The 10,423-nt window shown below is 40.8% G+C and overlaps 1 long non-coding RNA gene across 1 annotated transcript; it reads right to left on the bottom strand.

The window, feature by feature from the left end:
- Positions 1-6,640: 6,640 nt before the first annotated feature.
- Positions 6,641-9,132, bottom strand: LOC118795987. The gene is made up of 4 exons (XR_005005835.1): positions 8,793-9,132; positions 8,117-8,389; positions 7,711-7,814; positions 6,641-7,194 (listed from the first exon to the last, which is right to left on the bottom strand). It is a non-coding gene; the product is annotated as an uncharacterized LOC118795987 (long non-coding RNA).
- Positions 9,133-10,423: the final 1,291 nt, after the last annotated feature.

The following is a 10,423-nucleotide window of genomic DNA, read 5'->3' as shown; positions in this document are numbered from 1 at the left end:
GTTCACTATAGCTGAAGACCTGCTCCTTCCAGCCGATGTTGTGCTTGCTGAGACCATGCTGGACAAAAACACAGCGGAGAAATTAAAGACTATGTCTTTGTCAAACGACTCCGTTTGCCGCAGAGTAGATAAAATGGGAACAGACATTGTCGAGCGAGTTGTGGGAAAACTGTGAGATATGTCGATACTGACGACATTTATGAGCACATACTATTCTGCAAAACTTTGGAGGGGGAAGCAACAGGAGAGGACATTTTTGATGTTGTCAACGCCTTCTTCTGTGAAAACGGCCTGAGCTGGAAATCCTGCAGCAGCATCTGCACGGACGCAGCATCATCAATGACGGGCAGTGCCAGAGAACTCATCGCACGCATTAAAAAAGAAAACCCGACGTGAAGTGGACTCAGTGTCATACACAGGGAGGCATTGGCGTCCAAGAAAATGAGGCCTGTGTTACGTAATGTTATGAACAACAGCATCAAAGTGATCAACTTCATAAAGTCAAGACCACTTAATGCACGCCTGTTTCGCCGCCTCTGTGAAAATATGGGAGCTGAACACACACAACTGCTGCTGCACACAGAAGTGCGCTGGCTCTCTCGAGGGAGAATACTCAACCGGCTGTTGAAATTACGATCCGAAGTACACACCTTTCTGATTGAGCGCAAATCCCCCCATGCCACCTTCTTCCAGGACACAGACTGGCTTGCAAAGCTGTGCTATCTGTCAGATATATTCAGCAAACTGAACAAACTGAATATGTCTCTACAGAGCAAGGACTGGAGAAGGGCCTGTGCACAGAGAAATTTCACCTGCTTTCCTCAGGTGGATGATTTTCTCTCTAGTGAGGATGTGGACAGAGCTCTAGTCAAGTCGGTCATAGTGGGACATTTGACCAACTTGATTCAAGATTTTCATTCCTACTTTCCTGACATGGAGGAGAAATCTGAACAGCTGGATTGGGTGAGAAACCCATTTCTCTTGTCTGAAGCAAACAGAAGCAAGCTACCTGTCACTTATCAGGAAAAACTCTTGGAAGTGTCATCTGACCGTGGCCTCCAGATGAAGTTTGCCACGTCCACACTCACACAGTTTTAGGTGTGTGTGAAGCAGGAGCACCCTGACCCGGGGCAGAAAGCTTTGGAGCAGCTACTACCCTTTGCCTCCACATATTTATGTGAGGCCTCCTTCTCTCCAATGACAGTCATCAAAACAAAGCAAAGAAACAGACTGTGCCTGGAGAAGAGCTTGATCACAGCAGTTGCCTCCTTGCCACCAAGATTGACAAAGATCCTCAGTGAAGCACAAGCCCAAGTTTCTCACTAAAATGTAAGTGCAAAAGCGCTCAGTTCAATGCAACAATGCAATCTTCAGTTCAGTAGTTTATTTGTCATATGTAAGTTATCACAGAGTCAACAGTACAATGAAATGTTGTGTTGACAGTTGTGTGTTGAAGTGCTGACAGTTTGTAACTTTAAGCTGTCAGTCTTATTTTTGATCCTTAAAGAAGATATTTTAAGAAGATAAATATTTTTATTTTTTATTTTTAGAAAATCTTTTATTTAAAATTAAGTTAAGATTTCTTTTTTGAGAACATTTGCTATGCATAATTATATTAATGATTTTTTTGTGAAGAAATGTTTATCTATAATTAAGTTCATGAATTCAGTTTGAGAACACATCTTTATTATAATGCCAAAAGAGGGCACTTTAAGTTGATAATTATTTTATGTGCACAAATCTTTTTTTATAATTTTAGTTAATTATTTCTTTCTCTAAAAGAAAGAAATAATTAACTTTCTCTAAAGTTAATTATTTCTTTTTTTTAACAAGTTTTTAGTTATTTTTATATCTTTTTATTTCCAAATAGTTCAAGAGAGACCACTACAAATGAGCAATGTTTTTCACAGTTACAAAGTTTAATAAATCAGACACTGATGACACAGTGCTGTTTTACGTCTTTTTTTTTTCAACCAAAAATGCTTTGTGCCGGTTAGGTGGTACTTGGCTGAAAAAATATTTCACAGGGGGTACATTACTGAAAAAAGGTTGAGAACCACTGAGCTAGAGGACCGTGAGGAGAAATTCGCTGAATTTGACAAAAATGTATTGGATTAGAATCGCGGAGTGCACCTTTAAAGTCTGCATTTAACCACCTGACTACTAACATTCACAGTTCAAAGGCTTGTGCATTGAATGCCTCCTAGCAATAAAAAATCATAGCTATAACAAACACAGTGGGTAACAATCATACTTAGTAGCTACTTTCACTTAACTACACCTTGAAATTAAGTAGCCTACTTTTGCATTTACCAGCGTACAGCATAAATCTGAGAAGTTATACTTTCACTAAAACAAAGTTCCTTACTTCATCCACCTGTATCAATATCATGTGCAAGACTGATGTTAACCAGGCATGCCAAAGCTTTTCATCTCTGAGCACCATCATTTGATTATTTATCTATCTAGCTACGTTTTCTTATGGTGATGTTTAGTAGCCTGAAAGAGGAAGGTTGGGCGAACACGGGGGAAGAGGAGGGAGACTGTGGTGGAAAATTTTTGATAAAGTGTATACCCCATATGTAAATTATGAGTATTGCCACTTTCACCCCCCCCCCCCCCCCCCCCCCCCCGAGAAAAGTGGAGCTTGACGTGGTACGATTAAAGCTTGTTACATGGTTGAAATAAGTTATTGCCAGCAAACATCATAGGCATTGCCAACAGATGTTAGCTTTTGATTTTAGCCACAGTTATTGACATATTAACTAAAGTTATTGATACATTACATTAGCTATTTACTTTATCTTTACTGTACATGTGGAGGTCTGGAAGTATATAAGGAAACCAGACAATCTAATATGTTAGTCTTAAATAATACGTATTCTATTATACTTTGTATAGTGGAACATATTGTATGCATTAAGCACTACTACTGAAAAGTAATATGATGTGATTCTATGCCTAAATAATGCTGGGGTTTACCCTAGGTCATAAACATTGCATGTAGGTCATTGTAAGACACTGCTAGGGGGGTAATCTTGGGGGCTATTATAGGACAGTGGGTGACCTTGGAGAAGGAACACTGCCTTCTTTTTTTTTTTTTTTTTTGTAGTGATAGTAATGAAGCAGGAAGATAACATTTAGATACCATTAAAGGAAAAGGGGAGAAGAAGGAAGAAGGGGGAGAGAGAGGAAGAAAAAAGAAAAAAAAAAAAAAAAAAAAAAAAAAAAAGGGGGGGGGGGGTCAATTTGTTGGAAAGTTCAGAGCTACAAGGATGGGTTCCCAGGTGTTACTGAATAATTTGGTCTGTTTATTGTTTTTAGCTGTGATTCGTTCCATTGAGAGGTAGTCTGTTAACAGATTAAGCCATTGTGATATTGAAAGTTTGTGCCTGTATTTCCAGTTTAGGAGTATTGTTTTTTTGGCTATTGTTAAGGTGACAAGTATGATCTTGTGGTATTTGTGAATATGACTGATGGGTGTGAGATCTCCTAGAAGGCAAAGGGACGGGGACAGTGGAATGCTGTGACCCAGAAATTTGGAGAGTTCAAATATTATGGCTTGCCAGAAATTTTTGGTTGGTGTGCATTGCCAGAAAGAGTGATAATAACAATCTATTGTGTTGAGGGTGCATTGTGGACAGATATCTGTATTGGTGAAGCCCATGAGGCGCATTCTACGGGTGGTGATGTGTGTTCTGTGCATGACCTTATACTGGATTAGCTGTAGTTGGGAGTTGTTTGTCAGGAACACTGCCTTCAGCATTGGCCCTCCCTGGGAGTCACCCCAAAACCTTCGTGCACTATGTTGCTGTTCCATAGTCATGCCACCTTCTCCTATTGGTTCATAATCTATGCTTATTGTATCTTCTCTTCCTTCACTTCTCCTATTGGTTTACGGTCTACGCTTATTGTATCTTTTTTCTCTGGTTTCATAGTCATGCCACTTTCTCCTATTGTTTTACAGTCACGCTTGTTGTCGTACATGTTTTTGCCTCCTTTTAACATATGCATCCCATTTTAGTTTTATATTTGCTTTTAGGAGTCATACAGCTAGAAAATGAGAGTTGATTGCCTGCTTTGGCCTAGCTGACATCTACTGGCAAATGCTTGCAAACTGTATGTGGATTTACTGCAGTTTGTCATAGTTGCCCATCATAGTAGTGCTGAGCCAATGACCCCCCCTTAGCGGGGTTTAATTCTTCTTTGTCTTGCTCTCGCGGCCCATCTCCTGGGCCGTGTCCAGACGGGGCTTAGATCTTACAGGAACCCTTTGTTTTAAGGTCTTATTTTGTAGCTTATGGCACATAGATATCTGTGTGCCTTCTTACAGTCTGCAGCACCGCAGTCTGGCTAACTGAGTTACTTAACCTTTTTATTATTTAAATGTGGACCTGGAAATAATGGTATTATTCCAGGCATATATGCTGTGTATTATTTAATTATGTTTAAAAATCATATAGGTGTGGAGTGGAAATAATGGGAAATTTCAGAAGTGTTATGTTTAAAAATAATATACAATTAATGACTATGGAGTTTATGGGACTTTCCAGGGGGGGTAAATGTAACAGCTTAAAAATTAAATAATGGTGTATTAAATGGAAAATGGGATGATCTTGAAAGAGGAGCCTAGGAGGAGTTGGAAATTGTGGTCTGGGATAGGACGAGTGAGAAAAGGCATAAAGGATGCATGCAGGCTGAGGGGAGGGCAGAGTGATTGGGGAGTGTTTGTGAATGTATACACATCGCATATACACCTGTTGCTCCGTGGACCAAACCAGTTTACTGTATGTGATTGATCACCATATGCAATAAACCAAACAACCATGATTACATCAGACTCTGTGAGGACTTCTTATTTTCCGGGAGGCATCAAAATGTGGAGGAAGACCCTCGGTCCATTTTGCCCAGACCAGGGGGATATCCACCACAAGATACTGCTACTGTGCTAACTTAGCTACTTGTTGGCTAGCGAGCCAATTTAGTTAGCTAGACAGCTAGATCTTGCGGTTAAAACTATGAAAACCATTGCTCACCAGCTAACTTCAGGCACACACTAGACATGGCAGCAAATATAATTCAATACACATATCACACATCCCCTGCTGTTAGAGTAATATATACTAGCTAATCAGCTAATGTTAGTCTGTATGAGATTTTCACTTATCAGGCTCCTTTTCTGCAATCTCAGGTGCCAGTCTGCCAGGATCAGAAACTTCAACTTCTGGCTTCAGATGATGTGTTTTTATAAATTCCAAGAGTGTTAATTGTTTTTGTTTCATTTTATTTCATTCAACTTTATTTCAATATCCAAATTTTATTTTAAAATCCCGAAATCACACAGCTGCAGCAGTTGCATGTGTACACACTCTAGCTTCTGAAATGTGCTTGTTGGTGCTCAGGGTGAGTGAGATGGGGAGATGGGGAGTTGGGGGGGTTGTCCGATTGGGTGATATGAAATCTTTTTTTACATATTCGGTGACGTTTGCACAGTTTGCCGTCTCCCAATCCAGTGTTTGCGAAAACAAATAGCTCATGTGAAAATTCTGTCACAAAATTATGTTGATACGTATCCTTGCACATTTTTAAGTGGGTACACGTAAATCCTGGAGCTTTCTTAAGCCGTTTTCACATATGAACTCCGGACAAAGTGTGGTGAATCAGGTCCGGAAATTGGGCGGAATTGTCCTTTCACACATGTAGCGCACAACAGGAGATTGTCCGTGACAGACGCGTTCTCACCTACTGGAAATATTCCGGTTTGGTTTAGGCGAGGGGTGGTGCCTGGGTAGAGCGTGCAGGAGGCAGGACATGACATAAAAAGTATGCTGCATAAATCGCGGTGGCTGTATTCGAAACCGCCTACTGCATACTGTGTACTGCGTACTACACAAGTATATACTGTATACTGCATGCTATTTTTCAGTGTTTTACCCAGTATGCGACCATTAATAATTACATTTGTAGTATGTTACATTGTCGCTTGAAATCATTGCGAGTTTAGAAACGTCCAGATTTCCTGGTGGTATTTTCCAGTTAGACGCCACTTGCATTCTCACGAGTGAAAGGTATTTACGAGGTCACCTAAAGGATTCGCGAGTTTAAGTATTTTCAGGTTTCAGGTACGGGTACATAATGTGGCGCGGAGGAGGAGAAGGTGAACATAGCTATTGTACTTTTGGGTAGCCTATTAAAAAAATCATACGTAGCCATCCAAATGGTGCTACCGGTACACATAATTTATTATTAATTATACATTTATTATAACAAGAAGGTAAGTTTTGTTGTTCGCTATGTAATTTTAGGTCACTAGTTCACCTATCTCACTATATCTATCACTATTACTTAGCTGCAGCTTAGCTGGCTACTAATCAGATAATAAACCACTAACCAACGTTATTAATCATCATAAGAGACAAGTTTTGGCAGTACAGCTATAGCTAACTGTCTCTTTAATGATCATTGGACTCAAAATAGCATGTATTTGAATGTATCCGCAATGTCAATGAAACAGTGGAAAGCAATGTACAGGCACGCAGAAAAGAGTACGAGGCAGATGTTTCTATTCTTCCGGTTTTGTGCCAGTCGCATGATAGAAAGATAGAAACATCATCAACACGCCCACTCGCTCGCGGTGGATTCTCCGGAACGTTACCTGATCTATTTACACATGGGATCACTCCGATATGAGCCGGACTTTATACTAGAGAGCTGGCAGAACGAAGTCCGTCACATGTCCGGTCCAACTGATTCGACATTTGCGTTCACACATGCAGCTCCTCCGGCTAAAGGCCGGATACGATCCGGCATCCAGTGCATGTGTGAAAGGGGCTTTAGCGGGTATACGGCGTAGACCTGCGTATCACATAGACTACACCACTGCTTTAATCTCATATAAGGTGCAGATGCATGCTTCTAACTCTGCTACCTTCTTCGTCAACCTAATGTTTAGCTCACATTTATCACAGGTAAAGCTAGCAGTACTGGCGGGGAAGGAGTAACTAAAAATGTTGCACACTGAGCAGGGGAGACAGCGAGAGGGAGGAGAACTAAGGATAGGAGAAACGGAGCTGTGAGAAGCCATCGTAGATAATTTAGCGGGCTACTTACATTTGTAGTCTTTACTTTCTGAAGATGTTGGAATCCACAAATACTCCGGGTTTGAATCCTTGCTGGGTCTTAGCCGATAAGCGTCTTGCGTTTGGCGTTCGGAAGGCAAGCAACAGGAAGTGTGAAACAGGAGACAGCTGACAAGCAAACAAGGATTTCCCTTGCCAAACATATGAATAAGAGAAAAAGGCAACATTCTTCTGTTATTGTCTCAAAGCAAATGAAACACTATAAGGGAAGACTCCCTTTGTCTCAGGGAACTACAGTCTCAAAGGTTTTACCAATAATGTGTTTCTTTCCACATTGCTGCACTGGTTCCCAACAGTTTTATATCAATAATATATCAATTTTCATGACATAAAGAAGTTTACTACCCTTGTGTGCTACTGAATGTTAGAGCTTCTTAGAATCAGAGCTTCCAACACAAAAAGGCAGTGTACTGTTTTAGTATAGGTGATGATTCCTCTTCTGTTTGGTGATTCAGTTTCAGGTAGAATAATAAACATTTCATAAATTAGTATTCTTTGCTATTCAACTTGCAGAAAAATAAGAGATTCCACATAATGTGTCTTAAGTTGTAATGGGGCTGGTAATAATTACCTTGATCTGTTTCCCTTTTTCCTGTTACTTTTTCCACTTGTAGAGACATATCAATGCTCCAATGAGCAATAACACGGCACACAGGACTGGAACCCATCTACCACCTGAGGGACAAATCATGGGTCAGGCACAGCCCTGTATTTCACTGACTTTTTAGCCTTTGGATTATTGTTTCATAAAAATAATGAATTTCTTTAGAATAAATACTACCTTCTTTATTCTACTTTTGTTATACAAATATCCACACCAAAAACGAATATTTCCCACCCCTGAGTGAAACACACATCTGTGGTATGATTTCTGAAGATTGCAATTAACTGGTATTCCAAGATTCTTTTATTTCTTAACATTTAGTGTTTACCAATAATTACAGTGTATTCCCTTCCCCACAGGTATGTGACCTCACCTTGCGTACTTTTGACAGTACAGAGTTCTAAGTTCACAGGGTCACTGGTGGCTCTGCTGACAGGATTCCTGGCCGTACACCTGTATGTTATGGACTCAAATGGAAGGAAGGAGTTTATCTCCATCATTTGGCCCAGATGCACACAGCTGGTATTTGGACAAGGGAAAAGGGCTTCCCAGCTGTAGGTCACTTCACTGCCCTGACTGCTGGAGCAGCTCAGACTGATGTTGTTCCCCAGACACTCAACTGTGATGCTGGGACTAGATACAGGCTCTGCAATGGAAATGATGGGGAAAATATATTTAATACATTACATGTGAATACAGTACAAAAATACAGTCCAACGTGTACAAAGGTAATATGTAGAACGTGTTTCATAATACATCTATCTAATACTGCCAAAGATGTATACACTGAAACACTGCTAAAAGTGTCAGCAGTTAATCTTAAGTTTCAATCAGTCAATCATCAGTAACAGCCTCCCTCAATCAGCCTTGCGAGGGAATCCTTCCAGTCAAGATTCACAAGGTCACATTCCATCCACTGCTAATAAAATTCTGTGTTTTTCTCTCACAACTTGAGCACAATATTTTCACTTATGACTAACATGCTAAGAGTAGGAATACTGTTGCTAAAAAAATACCTATAAATACAAAACTTGGCTTCTGCAATTTACCAAAAACGTGCAGGTGAAAGTCTGTGTCTTTCGGTGGTCTAAAATCTCCTGAGCTGTACTGTATTTTAATCTGATAAAGGCCAGAATCTGACAGCTGTATGGTGTTCAGCCATATTGAGCCAGCATCACGGATGCTGATTCTGTCCTCATATTGGCTGTGAATATAAGAGTCTTTTGTTTCAGAATATATTGTAACTATAGGAAAGGATCTAAAAATCAGCTCGACTCTATAACTGTGGTTCCCCTCAGGTGAGACAGGAAACAGGACGCTCTCCCCCACTGTCACATTGGTGATGGAACCAGCAGCTGCCACTGCCAGCCCCTCACTCCCCCCACACAGGAACCCTGGAACACACAGAGATGTGGGTTATACACACTGAAACACAGCACAGAGATGGGTGTTATACACACTGGAACACACAGAGATGGGGGTTATACACACTGGAACACAGCATAGAGATGGGGGTTATACACACTGGAACAGCACAGAGATGGGGGTTATACACACTGGAGCACAGCACAGAGATAGGAGTTATTCACACTGGAACACACAGAGATGGGGGTTATATACACTGGAGCACATCACAGAGATGGGGGTTATACACACTGGAACAGCACAGAGATGGGGGTTATACACACTGGAGCACAGCACAGAGATAGGAGTTATTCACACTGGAACACACAGAGATGGGGGTTATACACACTGGAGCACATCACAGAGATGGGGGTTATACACACTGGAACAGCACAGAGATGGGGGTTATACACACTGGAGCACAGCACAGAGATGGGGGTTATACACACTGGAACACAGCACAAAGATGGGGGTTATACACACTGGAACAAGTTCAAGTTCAAGTTCAGGTTCACCTTTATTTTCATATATTTGTGCTCCGACTCTCTCTGCCTTAACAGTGCACACCGTCACAAAACCAACAAAGAAGGATTCTACAGACCTACACAGACTATGTACACCTTGCACATGTAGATATACATTATATACACAGAATACAGTACACAATAGCATTACATTATATACACAGAATCCAGTATACATTATTTACACAGAATACAGTACACAATAACATTACATATTATACAACGACAATGTGCAGTGCTCATGGTTGCATCAGCTGTTCAGCAACCTGATTGCCTGTGGGAAGAAACTGTTACTGAGACGGGTGGTGCATGATTTGAAGCTCCGGTAACGTTTTTTAGATGGAAGGAGGGAGAACAGAACATGAGCGGGGTGGTTGGTGTCCTTAATGATGTTTTGGGCTTTCCTTTTGAATCAAATGGTGTAGATGTTATGGAGTTGTGGTAGTTCTGTACCAATGATTTTTGCTGCTGTCTTTACAGTCCTTTGTAGCAGTCTGCAGTCCTGAGCAGTCGGGTTGCCAAACCACACTGTGATACAGCCTGTCAGTACACTCTCTATGGTACAGCGATAAAAGTTCACAAGAGATTTGGTACTTATGAGACACCTCAGAAAGTACAGTCTCTGCTGTGCTTACTTGAGGATGAAATTGGTGTTGAGAGACCATGTGAGGGTGTCTGAGATGTGTGTGCCAAGAAATCTAAAACTATCAACAATTTCAAGATGATCCACAGATGGAAATAGGAGTGTGATT

The sequence above is a fragment of the Megalops cyprinoides genome, chromosome 20, assembly GCF_013368585.1.
Source record: "Megalops cyprinoides isolate fMegCyp1 chromosome 20, fMegCyp1.pri, whole genome shotgun sequence".
In the NCBI taxonomy this organism is placed as follows: Eukaryota; Metazoa; Chordata; class Actinopteri; order Elopiformes; family Megalopidae; genus Megalops; species Megalops cyprinoides.
This window is presented reverse-complemented; position numbering and strand designations above follow the sequence as displayed.